This window comes from Anabrus simplex, chromosome 1 (assembly GCF_040414725.1).
Source record: "Anabrus simplex isolate iqAnaSimp1 chromosome 1, ASM4041472v1, whole genome shotgun sequence".
NCBI classification, from domain to species: domain Eukaryota; kingdom Metazoa; phylum Arthropoda; class Insecta; order Orthoptera; family Tettigoniidae; genus Anabrus; species Anabrus simplex.
The window spans coordinates 1,186,648,115-1,186,674,329 of NC_090265.1; positions in this window are offsets into that span (position 1 = coordinate 1,186,648,115).

Below are 26,215 nucleotides of genomic sequence, written 5' to 3' on the forward strand. Positions count from 1 at the left end.
TGATTTTATTGCTAGCACTGAATTTTTTTCAGAGGGAGATGTGAAAATCATAACTGAATTTATGATATTATTTCTTATTGCAAACCCGGTACCAAATTAAAGTGGTGTGGTAAGGACTGGAATTGCTGGTTAACCTTTGAAAATTCTGTAGTTGCCTGCCTCGAAGTGATTTTCTTCCGTATACGTGGTTTCTTGAAGAGCTAAAATGTGGATATTTAGTCTGTCCAACATGTCTGTTAATTGCTTCAATTTGCCAATTTAGAGAAACGTATTTATGTTGATGGTGCCAAGAAAATGCTTGCGTTGGGACGAAGGGGTTTGGGAAGCTCCGATACATTCCCGCGTGATCTTCTCGGTCCCCCATAATCCGATGACCGCGAAAACCTAGTGCAATCACTAGAGCTTGAGGTAGTTTCTTCGTCAGCTGACATTTTCATCATGCTAAAAGGTTGAAAGTAATGGGGAGACCGCCATTGTCGATCTCGAAGTTACAACTAAGTTAATGAGCATTAGAGGTTGCCAAAAGTTGGTTTCTGGCTGCTCTACGGCTTCCCCTTGTCAGCCGCCTCTAATATGTGTTTGGTCCGCGAGAGCTATTTTATTTCGCTCAAGTCCGCCAGCAAGGCGTTTAGGACTCCCGTATCCGCCACCTGAGACTCGCCACGTGGGAGTGTCACTTCTCCCCCTGCTACGACAGCATAGTAGGTTATTATTATTATTATTATTATTATTATTATTACTACTATTATTATTATTATTATTATTATTATTACTAGCTGATGTACCCGTGCTTCGCTACGGGATTCTCTGAAAGATGCTTGTTGTTTAAAGGGGCCTAACATCGAAGGTCATCAGCCCGATTCTCAGAAAGACTGACTTTCTGGTTTTCCTAACTGAAGTAAACAAAGGCCATTACAAAAACATCAATAGGTACTGTAAGTAGCGATTAAAAGCAATGTTATCATATAAAATACTCGATCAAATAAAAACCCGCACATATTCTCACTTTTAACGAACAGTATTACGGTTAAAAGGAGAACAAGAACACTTTGATTTCCACCTATTCAATGCGGAAAAAATGAAGATAGTCTGTTGCAGTACTACGGTACCGATCTAAAAGTCCAAAGTTCCAGAGCTGGAATGACCAGACCGCAGACAGTCGTGAACACTCCTTTGCCATAATTCACTTAAATATGCACAATGATCATTCCAATCAGTGCCTCAGAGTAGGGATTGAATAGCTCGAATGCTATGATATACCAGTGTGTTACGTACCAGTAGTATGAGAAAATTTATGAACCAGAGGAATGGCATGCTAAAGAAGAAAGTTATCTAAATCCCCAGCTACTTCCCGCCAATATTCAAGCAGGCTGTTACACTCGCCACAACCGTGCGAGTTGGCCGTGTGGTTAGGGGCGCGCAGCTGTGAGGTTGCATCCGGTGGATTCAAATCCCACTGTCGGCAGACCTGAAAATGATATTCTGTGGTTTTCCATTTTCACATCAGGCAAATTCTGGGACTGCAATTAAGGCCAAGCCTTTTCCTATCCCATCGTCGCCGTAAGACCTATCTGTGTCGGTGCGACGTAAGGTAAATTAAAAAAAAATACTCGGTACACAGCAGTAATCCCATATATCGTAGGTGAGTGGCGACAGAAGACACAAGTCCACCACAACAAACAATGGTCAATGTAATATTATTGTTGATTAGTTTTATGAGCTGTATTGTAGGCCTTAATCTTTAGTTTTGTTTCAACTCTGCGATATTAGGGCGTCTCATAAAATTATTTATAGTGTAGACTGTAGTTCCTTATTCTCCGACTTCACATACTCATTTTCATTAAATTCTGTTTACCCATGTTCTCTTGACTTGGCGCTGATATGGACTTAGTAACAAAAATCCAAATTCATGGATATCTCTATGATCATAGCCGGTACGCTAACAATGCATAAGATATAAATTATCGGATATATAAAACGGTATAACTTTAGTTATGTAGGCCTAGTATTTATCATTAAGGGCACCAATAACATAAATATTTGAGAATTACATTTTAGGCCTTCCCCTAAACGACCATTTCACTCAGCATGAGTATACTTATACATGGCCTAGATTATAGCGACTTATTCCCCAACTTTGTATACCGATTTTCATTAAGATATGGCCACTGATAACTGAAATACTTGAGAATTGAATTTTAGGCTTTCTCCTAAGCTACCATTTCAGTCAGCGTGAATGAAATTATTTATGGTCTAGATTGTAGCGACATATTACCCGACTTCGTATACCGATTTTCATTAAATTCTCTTCAGCCGTTTTCTCGTGATGCGTGTACATACATACATACATACAGACAGACAGATAGACAGACAGACAGACAGACAGAAATTACGGATAAGTAAAGAGTGCATTTCCTTGTTACTGTGGGCACGACTGATTCAGAAATACCATTCTTTTTAAATTCTAAGCAATGTACAGACAAAACTCTTATTTTATATATATAGATTATTACATTTCAGGCCTTCCCCTAAACTACCATTTCACTCAGTGCGAATAACATTATTGATAGCCTAGATTATAGCGACCTATTCCTCGACTTCTCATACCAATTTTCGTGAAGATACGACCACTAATAAATTAAATATTTGACAAGTAAATTTTAGGCCTTCCCCTAAACTACCATTTTTCTCAGCGTGTATAGCCTACATTGTAGCGACTTATTTCCCATCCTTGTCTAGCGATTTTCATTAAGACACGACCACTAATAACATAAATATTTGAGAATTAAATTTCAGGCCTTCCCCTAAACTACCATTTCACTCAGCGTGATTAAAATAATTTGTAGCCTAGATTGTAGCGGTTCATCACCCGACTTTAGATTCCGATTTTCATTAAATTCTCTTGAGCCGTTTTCTCGTGATGCGTGTACATACATACATACAGACAGACAGACAGACAGAAATTACGGAAAAGCAAAAAATGCATTTTCTTGTTACTGTGCACATGACCGATACAGAAATACAATTATTTTCAAATTCTGAGCAATGTACAGACAAAACTCTTATTTTATATATATAGATTATTATTATTATTATTATTATTATTATTATTATTATTATTATTATTATTATTATTATTATTTATTATTATATTCACAAACTTGAAGACTGTTCATTAATATTTTGGAATTCTTCCGAGCAGAGCCTTTGCGTCAGCTGACAATGTTGGACTGTGATCGATAGTGTTGTGAAACGTGACCGAACAATCTGAGGTTGACTTTAAAAGTGACGTGGTAACCATTCTTCACACGTGACAATGCGTCGGGGCAACGAGCTCACTGCTACGTTTCTACCCTATTTCGAATCTCCAAAGGAATGAAAATGCATACAAATATGTTTTAATTGAGTCTGTGCTTAAATTAATGACACGAACGAAGTCGCTGAATATGTATGGGTTTGTTCATGAATGTTTTAACCACTGTATACGTTTATGTCGTCACTAGCTTTGCATTTTTAAACGAGCTTTTCAAATATATATAAGCATCTAGCCAGCTCCATGGTGCATGTTTTAGGAGTACACGTCTGTCTCTTTCTAAGGATTTTCAAGTCTGGTCTTAGGGCTAGATCATGTTCCACTCAAACTGGTGAGGCTAACTGAGGTTCTATTTTATACGAGAGTCATTGTATCCGGTCCAGGAAGCCCAACAATAGAGCTGGGGAGGTGTCACGCTCACGATGTGACACTCCAATACCTGCAGTCCCTCGGGCAGAGCGGCAGAAGTTTCCGTACGTCATGGTCCTTTAACGGGTCGTTCAGGTTAGGTTTGGATGTCCCTATCAACAGAATTTACATCTTCTCTGTACCTTAGTAAAACAAATTATTATTTTTATAAACTGACTTTCCATGTCATCGAATAATGATCTTAGAAGCCAATCAAAAGCAAGCAAAGAAAAGTTGCCTTCGTACAGGCCATGAAGGCTCAAGGAGGAGTAGATGGTAAAGGCTTCCACTATTTGTAACCTCAACACTAAGTGGTATAGAGTGGTAAGCCCTGCGTCCGAACAACTCGTTCTTCAAGAATTAACATAGCATCATATTTAGCGTAGGCAGAGTGAACCTCAGAGCCAGAAAGAAAGAGAAGAATATTTTTAATAACCACGTGACTACTCATGTTATGTACTTGGTTGTAATCTGTATTGTTAAGATTAATTTTTGCAATGGTTTTACATGATAAACGCAGTGTTATTAATTAAAGAAAATTCGCTACAGAATTCAACAAGAGATTTTTAACAAGAAATTTAATATACCGGGTGGGAGCTGCTGCCCCTATTCCTTTAGATTTATGCAAACCGCAGTTTATTATCTAAAGTGAAAACATCTCCCTTGTCGCCTGATAATACATGCATTCGTTACCGATATACCAGAAGTAAGGGAGTAATAACTGAATAAACGCACGGAACCGTATTACGCGTATGAAAGGAACGCTCCATGCTGATCAGAAATTAGGTTGACACTGAAATAATACGGTATAGGAACAATCTCATCAGACTTCTCCGTCGCCGCGGTGGTTAGCTTCCAGCGCTGAGTTTCGTGTTCGGGGGTTCAAACCCGTGCTGGCAGAATAGACTATAGTTATGCCTTTATTTGAATTCCGCCACAATAAAAAAGATCAATGGTAATATTGACCACATGTCACAATCGACGTACACACTTCTATGCTTTCTTGCTCAAATTATCTGCAATGGCGTCCGGCCGCGCGGTGTAGGGGGCAACGCGTCCGCCTGTCACCCGGCGGCCCGGGCTTTGATTCCCGGCCGGGTCAGGGGTTTTAATTGTAAATGATTAATATCCCTGGCCTGGGAACTGGGTAATTGTGCCGTCCTTAACTTCCTTTCCTCACATTTAACACTCTACACTTCCGCAATTCCAATTACACGCATATCATATGGTGCAAGTAGGGGCAAAAGATCTCTATAGGTCGACGCCCCGAACAAATAGCATTTTTTAATGTGCAATGGCTTGTACGATGGCACCACGAGCTGCTCTCAGTTGCATTATCCACATCTTCGTTATCATTGGAGGTGGTTGTCTTCCAATGGGCATCGTTAAACTCAAACGTCTTTCAGTCCTTCGAAATGCATCCGAAGTTGGCGGTCTGCGTCCAGGAAATCTTTCTCTTTATAACCATCACGCTTCCCATGTATTATGTCTTGCTTGTCCGTAGAGTAATATAAATCCACCAACTCATTATTTGAACACATAGTAGTTGTCTATATAAGAACAATGACTCGATTGCGCAGACTTTCCCTTGCTAAAAACACTACAGTGTGCTAAAAGCAATAATGGCGTGTGGTCTTCGAAAAGGCCTGGTACAGGTCTTTCGAATTGACTCCGAATCGGTGACCTGCGCGTCTTTGAGGATGGTACCCTTCCTATTGTGAACTCTAGTCATGAAGACGGCACACATACCCAGCCTCCGAGCCACCGGAATTAACCAATGATTAAAATCTCCAAGTGGGCGGCGAATCGAACCCGGGACCCCCTGGACTGAAGGCCAGCACGCTAACCTTTTAGCCATGAAGCCGGATTACTGTGTGCTGAAGATTCACATCTTAAGCCCAGATTGTTGCAACCATTCTTTTCATTTGGGGTATGTGCCTAGGGTTGAATGAGTCCAACATAATACTGAGAGAATGGTCACAATGCGTTGTTCGTAGTCGGTGCTTACGTGGCGATATTTATTATGTCTAATTTATTTATTATAAGTTCCTTATAAAGATATTTAAGATTTCATGAAAGTCACGTCTTCGTCATGGATGCTGACTCGGGTACGAGGTAAGGTAAGGGTTGTTCTGCCCGAAGGCAGGTCCGAACCTCCGCAGAGGTGTTCCTGAGCCGGAGTTTACGTGTGGTAGGGTGGCCAGTTCCTTTCCGCTCCTCCATTCCCTTACCCCCACCAACAGCGCGTGGCAACCCATCCAACTCCTGACCACGCCCGATGTTGCTTAACTTCTGAGATCTCACGGGATCCGGTGTTTCAACACGGCGGCTACGGCCGTTGGCACTCGGGTACGAAATGATTATTTAAAGAAACGTATGAGTGAATGAGGAACTGAATCGCCGCTGTTCCGAGTAGCCGTGCATAATTCTACGCAGCTACTTCAAGCGCGCAATGTTAAGCATTCAAGTATAACTCTTCATTCACGAGGAGAGCGAAAGTTCTCGCTTCGAAATATTACCGATATGTTACAGCCTTTTGAGCCTCTACTGAACGCTCTAACAGGAGTAATTATACGGCATAAGCTTTCACATCTGTTGTACAGAATTTTTGTGACATAGATTATAAATTCAATGTGTTCAGATTTTACAAAATTCGGGACTGAGTGGTTCAGACTTTAGAGCACTGGCCTTCTCACCCCAAATTAGCAGGTTCCATCCTGGCTCATCCGGTGGTATTTGAAGGTGCTCAAATAAATCAGCCTCGTGTCGGTAGATTTACAGGCATGTAAACGAAACGAACTCTGCGAGACAAAATTCTGGCAACTCGGCGTCTCCGAAAACCGTTAAAAGAGTAGTTAGAGGGACATAATTAAAATGAAAATCCACAGCCTGTTTTCAGTCATTCGAACGGGTCAGAAATGGAATGAATGAAGCCCCTATATAGCGGCGAGGATAGGAATTGTGCCAGCTGCCGAAGCCTGTCGCACTCCTCTGGGGCAATGATTGTGAAATGAAAAGATATTGGAGAGTGTTTCTGGAATGAAATATGACAGGGAAAACCGGAGTACCCGGAGAAAAACCTGTCCCGCCTCCGCTTTGTCCAGCACAAATCTAAAATGAAGCGACCGGGATTTGAACCACGAAACCCAGCGATGAGAGGCCAGTGTGCTGCCGCCTGAGTCACGGAGGCTCTTAGAGGGACATAAATCCAGTAAAATCTGCGAGCAAAGGTTTTCATGACATTTTTTCGATTTAGTTTCAAAGCAACGATAAAAATATGAGTGCAATTTTGCTAATGTCAGTGTAAGAGTTGGATGTCCGCCTCCGTAGCGTAACGGTTAGTATTATTAGCTGCTGCCCTAGGGGGCCCCGGTTTGATTCCCGGTACTGCCAGTATTTTTTTTGCTAGGGGCTTTACGTCGCACGGACACAGATAGGTCTTATGGTGACGATGGGACAGGGAAGGCCTAGGAGTTGGAAGGAAGCGGCCGTGGCCTTAATTAAGGTACAGCCCCAGCATTTGCCTGGTGTGAAAATGGGAAACCACGGAAAACCATCTTCAGGGCTGCCGATAGTGGGATTCGAACCTACTATCTCCCGGATGCAAGCTCACAGCCGCACGCCTCTACGCGCACGGCCAACTCGCCCGGTAACCAGTAATTTAAGAATGGCAGGAGGGCTGCTATGTTGTTGAAATGGTACATGCAGTTCACCTCCATTGGGGGTGTGCCTGAAAAGAGCTGCAGCACCTCGGGATGAAGACACGAGTTAGCCATTCTTTAACCGTTGAATATTTCTTAAATATCCTCCTTCCTATCCATCATCACTGGCGTTATGACACACTCGATGACTATCCGTACGCTAACTATAATTTGCGTTTGCAACACCTATCTTTAAAATCTATTTTTAAAACTTGACGAGAAGTTGAAAAAAACAATACCCATAATTATCGAATTCTGAACTACTGGACAAGCACACTGCAATCTCGAAGTTTTCTGCATCAAACCCTAAAATAGACTTTAATTACCTGGAAGATGTAGTTTAGGGTTAGGGTGTCAACTGTGAAAATAAGCGATGCATCTAAAGTTATAAACTTCATGGCCGCTCCGTATTGAACCGAGAATCACAAAAGTAATTTTATATAATAGAATACACCTTTTCAATACATAACTGTTGCACATAGGTTATGTTACAACATTTTAATTATAATGGTACCGGTTTCGACACGTATACAATGTCATCATCAGCCATAGATAAAACCAAACAAGTGAATAGATTTACATATAGCAACAAGACACTCAGACTAGATAAAATTCGTAAATTGTCACATTTAAAATAGTTCATGTAAAATGTCTACAGATAGCTACGCGTTAGCAGCGTATTAGTCTTGTACATGAGCTGGAGCACTTTCTGTGATTTTTCTTGCTTTGATATGATAACATTTTATTGTGAACACGTTAAAATTTTGTTCATAATACGGTACTGAGGAATAGTCCGGTCACTGCTGGTGGCATGGTCTTCTTAATCTGAAGTTGTCCTGTGGATATTAGATTATACATGTAGGTCCTATTGAATTGTGTGGGACCGAGGTTCCTCGGTTCAATCGGAACGTAAAACCTTGCTGCAGCGTGCCGGAAAGCTTGTACTGTGGAGAGGAGATGGCGATACTAACTATTTGATTCTAACTACACACATCAAGTACTTTAGTATTCCTATGTTAAATCCTAGAATTATGCCAGTTCTAGTCGCCAACTCCTCTCCACAGTACAAGCTTCCCGGCACGCTGCAGCAAGGTTTTACGTTCCGATTGAACCGAGGAACCTCTGTCCCACACAATACAATAGGACCTTCATGTATATTCTCATACCCACAGGACAACTTCAAAATAAGACCATGCCACCAGCAGTGACCGGACTATTCCTCAGTACCGTATTATGAACAAATATTGTAACGTGTTCACAAAAAATGTTATCATATGAAAGCGAAAAAAAAAATTCACAGAAAGTGCTCCAGCTCATGTACAAGACTAATACGCTGCTAACGCGTAGTTATCTGTAGACATTTTACATGAACTATTTTAAATGTGACTATTTACGAATTTTATCTAGTCTGAGTGTCTTGTTGCTATATGTAAATCTATTCACTTGTTTGGTTTTATCTATGGCTGATGATGACATTGTATACGTGTCGAAACCGGTACCATTATAATTAAAATGTTGTAACATAACCTATGTGCAACAGTTATGTATTGAAAAGGTGGATTCTATTATATAAAATTACTTTTGAAAGCGGTGCATGCCACGGGCATGGTTTCTTGTTTTGTCTTTAGTGTCTTTCAACATGTACTCTATCACTGTTTAAAACATATCCTGCAGAAAGTTATGAGTTAAGTAAAATGAAATTTACACATGTATTAAATTATATAAAATTCAGACCTAGCGTATGGTGAGCCAAGACTGAAATCAACTTTCTTTTTAAATAGAGGGTGTGTTTCTTAGAATTTTTAAAAATAATGGAGGAGTTATCCGATGCCAACTGTTTCTAGCTAGGTCTAGGAAATTGACGCTAACGTTGCTGTTGGCCAACCTCCGCTGAACACGATATCCAATTTGAATTTCAGAGAAGGTAGCCGTCGGTCTGATATTAGAAACTACCTATTGCAGTTTCCCACTTCACATCCCTCGATTACTGCCACAGTAGTGAAGCAATTAAGATAAACTTGCGTGTAGGCCGTACAATAGCAGAATCACCAATTCTCTCAGTCAGTATTAATAATAATGCTGTCGATTTTATCCTGATTTTAGGGACGCCGAGATGCCGGAATTTTGTTCCGCAGGTGAAACTATCTACAGGAGACTGGCGTATTTGAACACATTCAAATGCCACTGGAATGGGCCTGGATCAAACCTGCTAAATTCTCCTCAGAAAGCAAGCGCTCTACTGCTATCTGAGCACTCATCCTGGCTCATACAGTCAGTATGGAAGCAAGTTTGCTGATAGCGATGGCCCAAGCCCCTAAATATTACAATTGCAATACCGAACCAATCTAAAAGTACAATCTTTGCTAACCCGACGGAGGTCAGCACTGCTCTACTGCAAACAAATATTACTGCTCATCTCTTGTTCACTGGCTTCGATTCGCTGAATTTGTTGAAATATTAATAGCGCTTAAAGATGAAATTTTAATGCAGTTATAAACCTTCATGAATAAATCTCATGAATATTTTATAAGCCTTGCTCATATCGTAAATGGTGTGTCATTATTTTAAGAAGAGACAGAGTTAATTCTGCGTACATTTCAACCCTGTAATACAATACCAAAGCTGCATAGTTCTAGGATTTAACATAGGAATACTAAAGTACTTGATGTGTGCAGTTAGTATCAAATGGAGGCTATTCTGCTTGATTGTAAGTAATTGTTGCAGAAGACAATTTTTCCCAAGTGGTTGTTACATTAGGTTGCATTTGTTGCATAAGTGATTACCCCCGGGACTCGAACTCATATCCCCTGCTCTGCGAACGTAACTGATACTTTGACGAAACTCGTTTAGTTCAAAGAATTGCAGGACGATCCACCGTAAAAATATAAATACAAACAAGATCTATTTCAGTCTGATAGTTCCTGAGAAATAGTTAATTTTGGTGAGCAGTCGAGGAAAGGATTGGCAATACAATCTATGGTGAATTCAAGAACAAAAATAGGGTTTTTATGCAGCAATTAACAAATGTATACATTAATACGAGAACTTTAAGATTTGCTGACGACACTACTTTCCTTGCTAGCAGAGAAGACGAACTTGCTGACTTACTTGCAAGACTGAAATATGAGAACACAGTGTATGGACTAAACAATAACATTAGTAAGTCCAAAGTAATGATATTTGCTTAGTGCAAACACAAGCCTCTGTCGTTCCCTGGTTTCTCAAACTCGCTTTGGAGTAAAGTTTGGATAGTATTAAATTCCAAAATTTTGTAAGTATTGTACGGTACTTAGGGAAGAGATCACAAAGAAAAGATCATGAGTTCAGTGTACCCCATTGGAGGTCTCAAAACAGTCTCTAATTTGCGGCAGATCGAGGAATGAAACCCACAATAGATGCTCCACGACAATAGAATGCGCTATAGTGATGCAACAGCTCAATGCGAGCGTCTTCGACGTCTGGATGACATAAAATATAATGTTAATCTGGTGGCATTTTCTATCTCGTGAAGACAATTGAGAAGGAAATAATGCTCTTTCCTTAACTTCAAAGTGAATGGAAAATTCTAAATTCCCATGGAGGGAATTAGATATTTTTCACCAATAGAGCATGTCAAAAACATATCAGATATCTAATTCCCTCCATGGGAATTTAGAATTTTCCATTCGGAATTGCTAGGCGGGCAATAATTCCATTGTGGAGATTTATCTCCCGTATGCAGTTATCAGACTGTGTCTCTTATAAGGGCTTCTGATAAGTTCACCTGCATACACCCCAGCGTCAGTGGGTAGGGTCTGACACGTCCCACTGTGATGAGCCTAGTGTCAGACCTAAGACGAAACGCTGGTTAATAGAGCAAACACCTGAAAAGCCTTACATCTGATATGTTCAAAGTGAATACCAGGATGATGCTCAATACAGTATATAATAGACAGGCCATAGCCTTTCATTACCCTAGCCGCATTTACCATTACAAATATACACATTTAAACAGGTTATCGGACAGACCTGTGAGCCTCCGTGGTTTAGGCCGCAGCGCGCTAGCCTCTCACCGCTGGGTTCCGTGGTTCAAATCCCGGTCACTCCATATGAGATGTGTGCTGGACAAAGCGGAGGTGGGACAGGATTTTCTTCGGGTACTACCGGTTTTCCCTGTCATCTTTCATTTCATCTGTCGGCCATTAATCATTTCCCCAGTGGAGTGAGACAGGCTTCGGCAGCCAGAAAAATTCATATCCTCGCCGCTAGATGGGGGCTGCATTCATTCCATTTCTGACTCGGTTGAATGACCGGAAACATGCTGTGTATTTTCCTCGGACAGACTTCACACACACTTACAGGGGACTGATGACTATGTCCCTCTAAACTCTTAAGTCGAAGTTAAAGAAACAAAAATTACATACAACTATTCCGAACGTGCTTTCTTATTACAAAGGGGTACACAGAGAGCCCCTCTTGCTCAAGATGGGCAGAATAAAAAGTGAACATACGTGACTACTCTTCACTTTAAAGTTGTAGCGTCCATTTCCTTGCATGCCAGTGCTGACTGAAGAAAGGACTTCAATTACCAAATGGAACTAGAAGCACTCAAAGTAAGACATGTTGTGTTGTCCCATTTATCTACAACGGATAATCAACTCTCTCAGTCTGTACCGACAAACAATGTAATTCACATTCTCCTGCACGAAAATAAACTAGTGGATCACAAACCACTTCTCATTCTGCAAGCATCCAGCTGTCATGGGAATTCGATACGACAGGTACCATCTATGTACGCGTACTGACACAGAAATTGATCAGCTGAAATTATTAAATCCCAGAGTACAAGAAGAACCGAAATAAAGCAGAAAATTTTACTGTGGATATATCTTGGTAGAAAACACACAGGGGTATATCATCAATTTGACAGGACAAGATGCACTTCTATGCTTTTGGAACGAGTTTATATTGGCAAAAACGCCGATTTCCACTCTCCTAATACAGTAGAACTACGCAAGTTTATTGTCAAAGTGTGTATTGGACCAATGTATATTTACAAATTAAGACAAATATTGTATTAAGAAAGAGGTGAGGTGTGTAAATTACGCTGCTAATTCTTCTATACAAGATTCTACTCTGCGTTTAATGAGAGGAAGAATATAGCTCATATTTAAAGGAAGGGGAAACCTCTTCGTAAATGTATGCACTAGGATCAAGGTCGTAAGAATAGGATGTAGTCTAGAGAAATATCATGTAACAGTAACTCATTCAAATTTCATTGTTTCTTTAACCTTATCGTTATTAGTCCTTTTTTCATAATGCAGTGAATCCATACAGCATTTTCCTAATAGGTTAACGTCCTAACTCCAATAGGATTTTGATGACGAAGGGGTAGGAAATGATTAGTACAGGTAAGGGAGCGGCTGTATCCTTTATTAAAGCACAGCCCTTGTATTGTTGTGAGTGCAAGTAGCAAGCGCGCAATAGTCGGTCTATTTTACATCATTATTAAACGCATCATAGAGACTGGTTAGATGAGGTGAAAAAGATGAGATCATTTCAGCCAGAAAGATGTGGGTTTTATTCTCAGTCGGAATTCAAGAAACTAGAAATGAGAGTTCATTTTCTGGTGAGGCACACATGGTCCAGGGATTAACTCAGTTACGTTATTTCCGGTTGGCAACCGTGGCGGAACACTGAGCTAAACTCTTCTTTTCCATTCAGTATGGAGGTTATGGACAGTGGAAACGTTTGCCATCCTGTTTTCCGAGGACCTTCATGGTCTGTATGGAGATCAGTTTGTTAATGTATGTATGTCTATCTCTTAGTCCCCTTCCTTGATACGGGGTCTAGGATGAGGCGAGATTAATTTACATCGCTGTTTTACAACCGGATGCACTTCCTGACGCTAACCTTAGAAGAGGAGCTAATGAAGATGAAATAAATGACTGAATGAAATGGTATAATGAGGTGGAACGAATCGGCTGCGGCCTATGAGTAGGAACTATCCCGGCATTTTCCTAGAAGTGAAAATGGAAAACCACAAGAAAACATTCCCAGGACAGTGGACACTGGGGTTCGAACCCACGTGATGGAGATCAGTTTGCATTTTATTAAAAATATAACTCTCACATCAAGTAAGTTGTCGTCTTATTCTTCTTCTTCGATGCTGGCGAATGAATATTCTTGATTTCTCCACATTCTGAAATTTGCTGATCTTAGGACATCGACATCGACATCTCCTGAACTTGTTTATTGAAAGGCTGAAAGTAACCTAGTGAAAACTGGTGTGAATATGTTTTAACCACTCAGATGTATTTCCTGATAAATTTTGATAGAAGACGGGTTCATTTTCTCCTTTACTTTAATTTACTTATCTATTTCTTCTAAGCATGCATACTATTACGAATACTATTATCCAATTAGTACATGTACACACACATACACACAATCGTATTCAACCATGAATGACCACGCTCCACTAATTGTTGAATATTTACAAAGTCTCTATCCACCTCACAGTATGTAGTCCGGCTCGCCGGTATTACCTAGAAGCCGGTAATCCTGAATGACAAACTACCTACCTTTCACTTCGTCTCGTAAGTCCATTCGTACGGCACAGCAGCTGCATACGGGCAGATACGAACACAGGACTTCTGGCCACCACAGCACACGACGACTCTTCCTTGGCTCGACTCAATAGAAATTCTTCCCCTCACACAGTCAACACGTATAACTCACCCGGTCACTCCACACAGTGAGCTACTTTACACTGACAACGAAAGAGCAACAGATAAACATTGCTAACCAGCACTAAAATATCCCTCACAACAACGTAACTGACTCCAAGTCGGTCTACAGCCCGTAGTAGTACACACACAATGCTCCCAAGGCAGTAGAGAAGCAGTACTCCACTCAGTAACGTACATACTCCGACTCAAGTGGGACACTGATGGCAACCAGCACTACTTCCCTCCAGCTCCAACCACTCTACATCGGTACACATACAGTACCCCAGTCAATACTCTAAGGCAGCGGTACACAGACAGTACCCTGCTCAGTACACGACGATATTCTGACTCTGGATAGACACTGACGACAGAGAGCAATACTGCCGTCCTAGTCCAATTACTGAACTGTTTGTTCGCCGCCAGCCTCCTTTTTATATCTGATGATGGAGTACTAGAATATTCGCGATGCGGGTAGAAAGGGAAGTTTCTCGATTCCCGTCCCAGAAGGCCTGCGAAGTAACCAGATGGACAGCACAATGCAAGGAGAGGCCACCCATGCCCTCCAGGCCGGCTGGGAGCTGCCCGGTCTAAGTCACTAATCCCTTCCAAGGAAAACTGAAGGGAGCTACGACAGGGCTGGCACGTAACATTACCATCAAACCAGAATGTGTATGGTACGATGCCAAATCTACTTTCATACAGGCTATAAAGGTCGCACTCCCTCACTAATAATCCCCGTAGAACCAAGGATTTTGTTTTACATATTCTCGGCATGTTTATTTCACCGCTGCTCAATTTCTCCATGAATCGGAGAAATATTAATAGACACACGAGCTTTTCTATCCTCTCTAGGAATCCTACAATATTTCTATGTACATTCGTTAACGATCGTACGCTAAGCTACTCAATGTTAGGACAAATTTACAAACAGCAGAATTCTTAAACAAGTGAATATCGGTAATGATTCACCTCGACAACTAGAAGAAAGGAAATAAAAGACTTGAAATATCTAGATATCGGTGATAAAGGTAGCTTAATGTAGGTGAAAAACCATAAACTAAAACTTAGGAAGGCAATATAATCACTAGCCACTGCAGAAATGAAGAGAATATGACAAGATCTCAAAGGAAATGTTGTGGCACTGTATCTTCCATCGTTCGCTTCGTTCTTTGTTCGGCAATGCGCCCGGCAATGCCTCTACCCGCAGCGCAGTTACATGGAACGATAGGACGCACGCACTGCTGTCTTCCAAGCGAATTTTAATAATACAAATTCCAAGTTGAAAATATATTTTAGAAATTTATTGACATCGTCTCTTGTTTTAAAGGATGTGAAAACTCAGTTTGTTCTATCTATATAATAACAATAAATAATAAAATGAAATAATAATAATAAGAAGAAAAATAACAATGCCGGGATGAGTGACTCAGGTGGTGAGCACTGGCCTTTGAGCCCAGTTTCGTGGATCAATCCCGGCTCGGTCCGTATACTCATATGCACCAGACTTACCAGATGCTCCTGGAGGACGAACATCCGGCACCTCAGGACCACCGAAAAATGTAAGAGAAGGATGTGAAATTATTATTAATACGAGTATTATTATTATTATTATTATTATTATTATTATTATTATTATTATTAAATAGATTTAACGTCCCTTCCGATATTATCGATCTCAAACGCCGGACTACAATTATGAAATATGGCTGTGAAAAGGAATTCATGAACTTGGAAATAAATATATCCTATTGAAAGGTCTCTCACACTTAAGCACGCTTACGGGGAAATCGACTGTAAGCTAATTTGACTCCTGAACCTCAGTATAGATGGCGGGTAGCTAATAAACTGGGCAAGTAACAGGTATTCTTCGCCACTGCAAGTATGATTTGTGATGATCTGTTTTGTATGTGCCAATGTTCTATAATTATTTGGGGATGATCGAGAGAACTGTACAATACTTACAAAAATCTTGGAATTTAGTGCTACCCAAACTTTCCTCCAAAGCGAGTTTGAGAAACCAGGAAACGACAGAGGCTTATGTTTGCACTATGCAACTTTTCTTCCCTATTTTTCTGAAGTGGCTTATTTCCTTGGAATCGGAAATTTTATTAGTACATGAAGAACACAGCGATACTTTCCTAATGTAAACGAATTATATCATATTTACTAGGCTAGTTGTTATTCAGAACGTTCTTACACTGAACAGGTTTGCTGTACTTAAATTTTTTTGTTACGCCATAGGCTCTTACGATTCCCTTATTCTTGTTTGCATCTCTGTGTGTTGGATTGTATCTTCGGAAAGTGAACATGGCACTGAAATTCACATAGTAAAATTTGGTAGCACTAGGTACATGTTGAAGAGTTTAACTACACAAAAAATCGTCCTTGTGGACGATTATTGCGGCCCATAAGTTAAAACGTACCACTAGAACACTTCAATATTCCACCCCCAACAGGCTGAATAGACAATGTCCCTTGGATGAATCCAGTTAGGCAAAAGCACTGACTGCACTGCATACAGGGTAGAGATGGAATAAGGGGCTGTAATGTTAAAGACAAGCGCCTGGCTCCTTGCTGAATAAGAACCATCGAGGCCTTCGTTTCAGAGGGACCCAGTTCTTATGCCTGACTGCGTTGGGCTTTTTAGTCGTGTTTGGTTAATTCCTCTGAACCGGGTGTTTGTGCTTGTCCTGAGACACTCCTCTTCATGCACACACAATTTTACACTACCAACCACCACAGAAACATGCATTAGTGAATATATCTCTTCACATAGGGTTGGCATGAACAAAGGCAACTGGTCGTAAAGTAGGCAAGTGCACATGTGCAACAACCTAGCTCACACCCGCGAACCCACCAGAATGTGGGAAAAAGTGATGGGAGGAGAAGAAAAGTAATTAAAAAGCAAAGTTGTAGTTTTACTTGACAGCTGATATCGTGATCATAGCTACGGCAGCACCTCCAATTTTGTATGGACAGGGCGAGTTGGCCGTGTGGTTAGGAGTGCACAGCTGTGAGCTCGCATCCGGGAGATAGTGGGTTCGAACCCCACTGTCGGCAGCCCTGAAGATGGTTTGCGTGGTTTCCCAATTACACACCAGGAAAATGCTGGGGCTGTACCTTATTTAAGGCCACGGCCGCTTCCTTCCCATTCCTAGGCCTTTCCTCTCCCATCGTCGCCATAAGACCTATCTGTGTCGGTGCGACGTAAATAACCTAGCATAAAAACGTTTTATATAGAATTTTGAACCAATGGGCTGTGAATTTTCGTGTCAAATAATCCACGTGCTATGGCTGGGATTTGAACCGCGGTCACCTTCGATTGGAAGCTATTGACGATACCACTCGCCTATCATGCACCTTAGTCAATTTTGATGATTCTATTATTATTATTATTATTATTACTTTAATATATCATTTCGGGGACTTAGGACCAAGGTTAAAACTTGTCAGCCATTCTGGATTTCCAATACTCCATCTTGGTGCAGAATACAGGTCTTCGTATTAAACCTTTGAACTTGATGAATTATGGATTCAGTACTTCAGGCAAGTTTGCATCAATTTTTCTTTCCGAAGGATCCTTTATCAGGTGTAGTCAGATCCTTAAGTTACTTCTTTCTTGAACTAGTGCCTCAGAGGCACCGAGCAGATCTCCCTTCACTGCAGTTGCCCATGAGCTGTACATTTCCAAGTCATGAGAAGATGAAAAATTCTAAATGATATTCTGGTATTACACATCAAGAGAGATGACCATAAAACATAAGACGACGCTTGCTTCTTAAAAGGAAGAGCATTTCAAATTTAGAGTACAGCCCTGCATTTGCCCTCAAGCAAAATTCGCCCTCAGAATTTTGACATCAGGCAAGTATCTTTCGCAGAAATTTCCTTTCATTTAGATCCATATCTCGCCATGGTGAGTGAGAGCTAAACACTCCTCAGAATACAGGACTTCAGGACATACTCCTGTGATGTAGTGACGGTACTGGGCTTACCACGAGGCCAATCTGGACTGATAAGGGGTGTTAAGAGAGGTGAGAATGTGTCTGTGCATTTGGCTCAATATTTCAGGGCTTCTTTCTCTGACGCATGAAAAGAAATGATGTGTCCAAGTTCATAAGGTGAATGCAACGTTTGATTTCCCATTATTATTATTATTATTATTATTATTATTATTATTATTATTATTATTATTGTTACCGTGTTTTAGCGGTAGTTATGCGTAAAAGAAGGTGCGGGTGTGAATGGGTTTCAAGCTACGAAATTATAGTGCATGTAAAATTAATTTAAAATTTAACAAGGTTATATTTTCTTTTCAAAAACAAAGCAATAACAGACATGGCAGGTACAATGTAGCAAAACAAGGGGAGTTACAATATTTACAGGTTTTGGGCTTCACGCCCTGACTTCAGCGATCAGCTCAGTTTTACCACAAACACAAGTTTTAACAGAGGGGCAGAAAACCCCATTCCTCCCTAGGAGCCCCTGGCTCCGAATTACACAGAGAAGCCTCCACGAGGCATATGACACTCCATTTTCAAAAGAGCGATCCGCTCTTAAAATTTAAGCCTCTCAAAGGCCACACCAAACTCTACCTTCAAGCTGTCCTCTAAGGACGTATTCACAGGGGTAAAATACCCAACCTACTGAGGTCTATTGAATGAAAAAGAAAGTTGATTACATGATCTCTAAAATAACAATTTGAGAGGAGGCTAACCGCACTCCTGATACACTTTGTTTAAGACCTACTTGGCACTAGGCCGTTAATACAAGGGCTAATCCCATACTACGGAGGTGACTTCAGAAAATAACAATTTACATTACATCACGGAAGAATTGGTTTGAGAAAATAAGTCCACCTCAAAACAATATGAGTGGGAACTCGAGAGGGTTAGCACTCTCTATCCCAATATGTGGTTTAGAAGATAGGATAGGTACCAGTAGTCTTTACATTATAAAGGAAGGTTACATGGTGGAAGGCCTAGAACCCGCCCCGAAGATTAAACTGCTGAGCAAGCAAAGAAAGAAGTTATTACTTGGCCATTACCTTGTTGTAGACGCCGCCGAAGAAAGAGGCGCTTCCCGCCTCCTGCTATGTACTTAATACACTGAAAGATGGAACAGAAGTGGCCCGGAGACCCCAAAATCAGCAGTTTATATCCTCTCACGGAAGATTCTAGGCGTTAGGGGAAAGAAAACACCCTCCCACAAAAATTTTATTGGCTAGGGAAAAGAAACCCCTACATAGAGGAAGAAGAAACACATTATTGGTGGAAAATTAATTAAAGAAATTCGGGATTGGCTAGATCCAAAATAAGGGGAAAAAGAGGGGTATACAGCCAACTTAAACAATAACAGAAAGAAATTTAGCAAGGAACAAACATTTGAAATAAAAATTTCTTCAACAAAATAGTTCTTTGATTTCGCACTAGGTTGCACTATTGTAATTCTTCAGTAGTGTCCTCTAGAAGAGAAAGTTCACACTTCTTACTTCAAGCGAGACAAAAACACATCAAAAGTGACACAGTTCAAAAACTCAAAATTTTCCACGTGGTGACATCTTCTGAGAAAGTAGAGAATTAATAGAATAGATAAAGTTCAACCTTCCTCCAGAAGAGGAGTTTCAACTGGCGCAACTTTTAAATAAACGGTGTAGAGGTGTACCGCCCGGTACAGACCTCCCCCCCCAAAAGTTCCTCCAGGGGTGACACATGAAATCAGTTTGAAACAAAGTCCAAGTAATGATGTTGATACGAAGATAGATAGCAGAAGCATTTACAAGATTTCTTAATTCAGTTTCAAAATATTGTTGTTGCAGGTGAATGAAAGTCTTTATGTTTGTAGAATTTGAATTTCTGAAGATAAACTTTTAATACTTGAAAGTGATGAAAAATTTGGCAATGTCCACCAATTATTGTTGTTGAATTCCCAAGTGTAGTTATTGCTTATGGTGACTGTCCATGTAGTTGATGTAGATTGAGTCGGATGGCCAGACCGGCCGTTGCAGCTTGCGTCCAACGGAGGCCGCTCGGACCCCTCAAGTACCCTGAGATACCGCTCGCCCGCACTATGAGGGGAGCAGAGGTGTTTAAGTACGCCGCGCCCGCGGTGAACAGATACAGGCTGCGGGCATGTAGTAGGTCGTGCGCCGCACATCAGCCTTGGCCGGGAGGAGAGCTCCGGCTCGCCGTGCACATGTCGTCCTCGCTGGAGAGGAGGGGGCCCATCCCCCTCCCCAGTCGCTGCACAGCGCTGCGCGGCTGCGGGGGCGCTGGAACATTAAAGCTAGGCGGCAGAATTGTGTTGGACTATCATCTTCTTTGAGGGTACAGGCTTGTGGAGAGGTTGAGGGGCCAGCGGCGTGTAGATATCCATGGCATTTACTATTATGAAGCCACAGTGTAAGGAGGAGCAGGAGACGGGAGCGTGGTAATGGCCGTGGCAAGCACAGGATGGCAGTTTAACGGGTCGGGGCAGGTTTTACACAAGGCTTACATCTAAAACCAAAATATTACAGAAGGGGCAGAATGCCTTAAAAGTGAAACTCAAAAAAAATATAACCTTCATATCCTTTCAAAATACTATGAAGCAATTTAACACAGAAATTACACCGGTTTCACCTGGGACAGGTGAACTCTAAATATCCTCTCGGTGGCTGGATTACTTAGCAATAAGGTAACCGGCGTAAGAAAATCGAGAATGATACAAGGCCCATGAAATCTGGGGGCAAGCTTGCCCGCGGGAACAAAATTTTTGACCATAACCTGGTCGCCTACCTTCAAAGGGGTGGGTCTCCGTCCACGATCATACCTTTCCCTAACCTTTTCATGAGACACTTTAAGATTGGCTTTAGCCTTCTTCCAAAGATCTTTAATGTTGTCCGGATCTATTATCTCGGGTAGAATGTCATTCAGAGACCAGAGGTTAGAGAGCGGCGAGTTGGGAACAAACTTGAACATTAAAGAAGCTGGAGTAAATTTGTGTGATTCATGGACCGCCGAATTCAAAGCAAAAGCTAACCAATGCAGGGACGTGTCCCACCTAGAATGATCTTCATGATGATAGGCAATAAGTGCGGACCTGAGATTACGGTTAACCCGTTCAGCCAGAGATGGTTGAGGGTAATAAGCGGAAGTAGTTACATGAGAGATGGACAAGTCAAAACAGAATTTACGAAATAAATTAGATGTAAAAGCCTTAGCATTATCAGATACAATGTATTGGCACGGACCAAAAGAAGCGAAAATAGAATTTAGGCAAGTAATGGTGGACTGAGCGGTAGCCAGCTTAGTCGGAAATAACCAAGAAAATCTGGTAAAACCATCTACACATACAAAGATGAATTTGTTGGCATTTCCCTTCGACTGGGGGAAGGGTCCTACATAATCAATATACAGGCGTTCCATGGGGCGCGACGCTTGATGAGAAGACAAAAGGCCTACTTTAGTGGACATGGTGGGTTTACTGATCAAACAAGATTTACAAGCTTTTACAAGTTCCCGAATTTCACCGTCCATACCTTTCCAGATGAACATTTCACGAATCTTTTCACGAGTTTTAAAGATACCCAGGTGCCCCCCCAATGGGGTCTCATGATAGTATTTGAAGATCATAGGTACAAGAACCGCTGGAACAACAACTTTCATCAACTTATCATGCCTCGAAGGGCAACATAGAACACCATTCCTCAGAACATAAGGGACAGCATGTTCCCCAGAAGAAAGGGTTTCCATTATCGGAGCCAGCGTCGGATCTTCACGTTGGTATTTCTCAATATCTCTAAAGAGCATGGGAGCATCTGTTAGGATGGCATTAACCTCAGATAGTATGAACTCGGAAGGTGATGAACTGTCGACAGGTTCATGGGTCTCGACGTCGTTAGAAAACATACGGCTGAGTCCATCAGCAACAACATTTTCAGTACCTCTGATATGTCGTACATCGAATTGGAAGGCAGAAATACGGATGGCCCAACGGGCTATACGACCAGTACGACGCGGCCTACCTAAGACCCAGCTTAAGGCTTGATTATCTGTCTCCAAGTCGAATTTGACGTGTTCCAGATAGAGACGGAACTTTTCTAAGGCGAATAAGACTGCCAAACCTTCAAGCTCATATATGGAGTACTTTGCTTCTTGAGCTGACAATGTCCTAGACGCATAGGCGATGGGGCGCCTCCCTAGTTCAGTCTCTTGAAGAAGGACTGCAGCTACCGCCGACGACGACGCGTCGGTTTGGACGATGAATTTCTTCGAGAAATCCGGCATAGCAAGTACAGGGGCATTACAGAGAGCTAATTTAAGGTCTTCGAAAGCGGCTTGTTGAGAAGGTCCCCACTCGAATTTGATGCCTTTCCTACGAAGAAGGTTTAAGGGCGCCGCTCTATTAGCGAAGTTAGGAATGAACTTCCTGAAGAAATTCACCATGCCAATGAACCTGTCGATACCTTTAATGTCCTTGGGAGGTTTAAAATCACGGATGGCCTGTGTTCTAGAATGATCGACTGCTACACCATCAGGTGACACAATATGCCCTAGGAATGACATAGAGGGCTTAGCAAAGGCAACCTTGGACAACTTAACAGTTAACCCAGCCTTACGAAGGCGATTGAGAACTTCTCGCAGATGATCTAGATGTTCTTCAAAGGTTTCGGAAAATACGACGACATCATCTAAGTAGTGATATAAGTACTCGAATTTGATGTCGGAGAAGACCCTATCTAGCAGCCTAGTGAGTACAGCTGCTCCCGTAGGGAGCCCGAAAGGCACGCGGTTGTATTCATATAAATTCCAGTCCGTGGCAAACGCTGTAAGATGTTTAGACTCTTCGGCTAGGGGAATTTGATTATAGGCCTGATTTAAGTCCAAGATGGTGAAGAACTTGGCCTTACGAAACCATGAAAAACAAGAATGAAGGTCGGGAAGGGGCACAGATTGCAACACCACCTTCCGATTGAGAGCCCTGTAATCAATGACAGGCCTGAAGCCTCCTTGGGGTTTCGGGACTAGAAAAATAGGCGAAGAATACGCTGACTTAGAGGGCCTAATAATACCATCCTTCAACATCTGATCGATGATTTCTTTCAGAGCCTTCATTTTAGGTGGAGATAGCCTATACGGTGGAAAACGGACAGGAATCGAATCCGTGACCTCAATTTTGTATTCAATAAGGTCAGTAACACCAAGAGTATCAGAGAACACCTCGGGAAACGACTGACACAGTTTCCGAATACTATCAGCCTGCTCCTCAGGTAGATGTCTAAGGTCTAACAACATCTCATCCTGGGTAGGCGAAATAGATGAACATGATACAGAATTACACTTTAACAAGGGAATTCTACAATTGGACGCAAATTTGAATGTGCACGACCTACTCTGGAGATCGAGCACAAGACCAGTGTGAGAAATGAAGTCCGCTCCCAATATGATGGGGCAAGACAAATGCTTGGCCACAAACAATTTGATTTTCCATGTAAATTTAAAAACACGAATTTTGACATGTAAGGAACCTAGAATTTCTAATGGAGATGAATTAGCCGAAACATATTTAACAGGAGATGAGTCATAGTCAGGGAGTTTACAAACAGATTTCAATTTAGAATACCAATCAGCCGAAATAATGGAACAAACGCTGCCTGAATCTAAGAGAGCTGTTATAGGCTCGTTATTCAACTCAATCCTAAGAAAAGGAACAGGTGCGGGGGTATCCGCCGCAATCCTAAGACACTCTCTGGGGCATTCAAAAAAAGAATTTGAAGATTGCTCATTCCCTGAATTCTCGACCCTTTTGCCCGGGGCTGAGCCTTGGAAAGCAGAATTAGTCGACTCAGCCGAAGCCGCTAGTCACTTTTTATTATTGGCATGGGTGGAATTTGCACCAGAGCAGGAGGGGGTGTTATTTGAGTTTGGGCAATTCTTGGCGATATGTGAGAAAGCCCCACATTTAAAGCAGCCTTGTGATGAACCAGCTCCATTCCTAGTCCCACTTGGCTTGATCAGTGGACACTTGTTGCGCAGATGGTCAGGCGACCCGCAAGCATAACATTTACGGAGATTGACTGGTCGGCGAGGTGGAGGCCGAGTGTTACTAAAGGAAGGCGGGGGTTCTTTCGCGACACGCAAAGAATCGGCGTATCTAACTCCTTCCGCTGAGACGGCCAATGCTTCAAGTTCAGAGAAGGTTTGCGGACACGCCGCGAAACACAAATATGACCTGTAGGATGGTGAAATACCTTCTACAATAGCCTGCACAATCTGATCTTCAGGAAAGTGCAGAGCAAACACCCTAGTGTAGAATTTGATATCTTGTATGAAATCAGCCAAGTTTTCATCCAAGCGCTGTACACGGTAATAGTACTTCTGAATCAGGGAGGACCTGGCCCTAGCCGGGATGAAGTTAGCTAGCAAATGGGCATGGAAATCCTCAATAGATGATTGCTCGGCAATGGCTCTTACGATTTTATCAGAGAGAATACCAATAGCATACGGATAGATAATTTGCAAAATTTGACATGGCGAAAGAGAAAAAACAAGAGCATGATCCTGAAATTCCACTAGAAATCTTAAAAATGAAATTACATCACTGGTGGTGTTGACGGAAAACTTAGAGATACCTCTAAGCAACATTGCCAATGGATGAGGCAAGCTACTGAACCCAGGTGACATAGTCGTTAAAGGTTTCAATGGCAAAGAAGTTAATTCAGAGCGGATGTTACCCAATGACGCACGGCGTTCAGATTCGTTGTTCGATGGGGCAGAGATAGTTTGAGCAGCAACGGTTATCCTATTGACTTCTCCCTGAGGAGGCTCTTCATCACTACCTACGTTCACTGTGGCGGGTTGATCAGTTTTGGGAGGAACTTCGCCGGTTAGCAATTGAGTAACCTTATTAGACAATTCAGAAATAGTTTCAAGGAGCGTATTAGCGTCCTTCCTCTGAACGTCATTCACCTTTAGAGACAACAGATCATTAACTCTATTTGCAAAGTGATACAGCCTGCCTTGCACACGCTTAATTTGATTAGGAGACGGATCGTTTTCATCAAAAAAGCCGACTACAGATGCTAGCCCAGTAATATTCTCGACGATCGTGGAAAGAGAATCATCAATTTCTTTCTCTCCCAAATTGGGGATGGAAATGGGCAAATCAAGGGACTCTCTAAGCTTGTTGGTGTCGATTGCAACCGTGCCTCCAGATTGCACATTTCTGATAGTTAACTCGTATATCAACTCCTCTTTGCGCAAATAGTTAAGGAGGAGAACATCGCGAGGGCCGGGCATGATGACAGAACAATTTTGAAAAACTCAAAAAATTCCAGCAACTGAGAAAATTGTTAGAGTTCGAATCAAAGCAATGTTTAGCCGTCAAAAGGGGCTAAATTGAGACCCATTCAACCACGCTCTGCTACCACTTGTTACCGTGTTTTAGCGGTAGTTATGCGTAAAAGAAGGTGCGGGTGTGAATGGGTTTCAAGCTACGAAATTATAGTGCATGTAAAATTAATTTAAAATTTAACAAGGTTATATTTTCTTTTCAAAAACAAAGCAATAACAGACATGGCAGGTACAATGTAGCAAAACAAGGGGAGTTACAATATTTACAGGTTTTGGGCTTCACGCCCTGACTTCAGCGATCAGCTCAGTTTTACCACAAACACAAGTTTTAACAGAGGGGCAGAAAACCCCATTCCTCCCTAGGAGCCCCTGGCTCCGAATTACACAGAGAAGCCTCCACGAGGCATATGACACTCCATTTTCAAAAGAGCGATCCGCTCTTAAAATTTAAGCCTCTCAAAGGCCACACCAAACTCTACCTTCAAGCTGTCCTCTAAGGACGTATTCACAGGGGTAAAATACCCAACCTACTGAGGTCTATTGAATGAAAAAGAAAGTTGATTACATGATCTCTAAAATAACAATTTGAGAGGAGGCTAACCGCACTCCTGATACACTTTGTTTAAGACCTACTTGGCACTAGGCCGTTAATACAAGGGCTAATCCCATACTACGGAGGTGACTTCAGAAAATAACAATTTACATTACATCACGGAAGAATTGGTTTGAGAAAATAAGTCCACCTCAAAACAA